This window comes from Chiloscyllium punctatum, unplaced genomic scaffold, assembly GCF_047496795.1.
Source record: "Chiloscyllium punctatum isolate Juve2018m unplaced genomic scaffold, sChiPun1.3 scaffold_432, whole genome shotgun sequence".
NCBI lineage: Eukaryota > Metazoa > Chordata > Chondrichthyes > Orectolobiformes > Hemiscylliidae > Chiloscyllium > Chiloscyllium punctatum.
In genome coordinates this window covers 145,001-147,500 of record NW_027310166.1, presented here as the reverse complement: position 1 = coordinate 147,500, position 2,500 = coordinate 145,001, and the positions used below count along the sequence as shown (strand labels likewise).

The window sequence follows — 2,500 nt, the reverse complement described above, 5'->3', positions numbered from 1 at the left end:
AGGAAACCTTTAATTTCTCGAAGTACATTGAGTGATCGAAATTCTTCGATGGTTTCCTTATTGCTCTCTTCCCTGAATTGGAAGGACGCTTTGATGATTGGGTCGGTTGAGCGCTCCAGAGATTCTCGCTTTCTAATAATTGCAGATGGAATTTGAATCTCGAGCTTTGGTATTGCCAGACCTCCATCCTTGTTCTTTGAGTACAGTAAACCGTCAGCGACGTGTTGTGGCAAGTGTAGGAATTCTTTTACCGCATTCCGAATGATCTGATCCAGCTTCACCAAGGTGTTCTGAGACGCCTCTGTCAGTATCAGGTGGAAGTACAATCTTGGGATGACATGCACTCTGAGAAGCTCCAGTCTCTGAGTTGGTTTGAGAGGCGCTGATCTTAAGCCTTCAACCCAGGTTTTGAGCTTGTCCTCCCATTCACTCTCTTTAACGCCAGCCCATGGGTCTATCCGGGCTCCCAGGTATTTCTCTGTGTCGCCTGGTGGGATGTATGTGATGGTTTCTTTTCTTATCCTCCATTTTGCCTCATGATTGTACATGAAGGTCTTCCTTTTGCATGTGAAGTGGAAGCCTTTGGTTTTCTTGATATTAATATCTAGGCCTGTCTTATCGCAATAAGACTGGAGGATCTTCAAGTTCTCTTGCATCCCAGCGTGAGAGTTGCTCAGTAGTGCGATATCATCAGCAAAAGCCAATGCTGTACATTTCACCGTTTTGTCTCCAAACGGCATGGTTATTCCCTGGCCTGCCTGCTCCAGGGTACTGATCAGAGGGTCGATTGCGATATTGAATAGCAATGGTGAAAGCGGATCGCCTTGCTTCACGCCTCTCTCGATCTTGATCTGTTCCGTGGGCTTGCCTTTGCCCTCAATCACCGTAGTGTTATTGGTGTAGAGGTCGCGGATCAGATCCACGAAGGCCGTAGGTGTTTTCATCCTCTTTAGCGAGCCAATGAGCAGTTTGTGGCCGACTGAATCGAAAGCTTTGGCCAGATCGACAAAGACAACGGCTAGCTCCTTTCTGTTCTTTTTTGATCCTTTGATGACATTCTGGAGGATAGCAATATTCTCGTTACAGCCCGGCGTGGCTGCCAGGAATCCTTTCTGTCTCGGGTTGATGTTAACCGCCTTGCTTAACCTCTTTGCCATAATTTTAGTGAACAGTCGGAGAAGCATTGGCCCGATTGTGATGGGGCGCCAGTTGTCTAGGTTCTTTAGTCGATCCTTGTCCTCACATTTAGGAATGAGCACTGTCCGGCTCTTTTTCATGCTCTCTGGGATAGATCTTGTTTTTAACCATAGGGTGAAGAGGCGAGGTATACGGGAGGCGTCGGTCTCCTGGATGGCTTCTAGGTCTTTCAGCTTTTTGCCATCTGGCCCTGGTGCACTGTGTCTGTCAATTCCTTTCAGGGCATCTTCTACCTCCTCTTCCCCAATTGGTCCCAGGAGTAGGTTGTCATCAACACGGCCAGCATAACCAGCAAAGTTCCTTATGTCCGCTTTGTTGTTCGCCTTGGACAATTTCTCACGGAATTTGGTTTCCAGTTCCTCTCGTGAGATGGGGCATTGGGATGTATCTGGTGCACCCATTAACTTTCTGGCTAGCTGGCGCCTGTTGTTTCTGTATAGTTCTTGGGCATCTTTATATGCCGCTTTCTTGGTGGCATAACGTTTCTTAGCCCCGTTGTTGTTACCCTTCTTTTCGGCCTTTCGATTGTTCTCTCTTTGCCGTCTGCGGGGGTTTTTCTCGTTATGACCACCGTATATTTCGTCTGTAATACAGTCTACCAAACCCCGAGCTTGAGCCATACAGAGTGGATCATTGGCTTTCTGCAATAGTTCTTCGGCCTGTTTGATGTGTTCATCAACTTCCCTGTGTTTAGGGAGTTTGGCCGGGATTTTGTATGGGACTTGTTGTTCATCTTGTGCAGTCGAGCCATTATCCTCCTCTGGTCTGGTCTCGTGCTCCTCTCTTTCCGATGTTATCGGGGTTGTCGGGGCTGCTACCTGTGTAAGCCGTTTCTTCTGAAGCAATCTCCGTTTGTCTGAGATCTGCTTTGCGGTCTTAGTTGTTATGACCTTAGCAATCTCGACATTGATGAATCTTGCTCCAGCGAGGCTTATTTCAAGTTGCTCCAAGAGGCTTTCTTCCTCTTCGGACCATGCTCCTTTCCTTCTCTTTGCTGTAGGCTTGTCGGCCTCTATGCGCTTGTTGTTCCTCAAGACCGGGTGCATATGCCTTTCATGTTGCCCAAGGCCGCTTTTCGTTGTGAAGTTGGCCTCACATGCTTCACATTGAAATTCTCCCCTCGCCGTCTGCAAAGGACCTTTGCATTTGGGGTAGTGGCAGGCAATCGAGTGGAATTCTCCCGTCTTCTGGCATCTTGAACATTTTGTTCTGAAGGTCTTGGTTTGATGCGAGCGCCTCAGATGTTTAGCAAAGAGACCGACGTTTGGAAAGAGCGTGTTACAGGGTTTGCACAGCAGCCCAT

At 48.0% G+C, this 2,500-nt stretch overlaps 1 pseudogene; it reads right to left on the bottom strand.

The window, feature by feature from the left end:
• LOC140472740 (28S ribosomal RNA) overlaps positions 1-2,500 on the bottom strand; it is an 8,322-nt pseudogene that overhangs the window by 2,431 nt on the left and 3,391 nt on the right.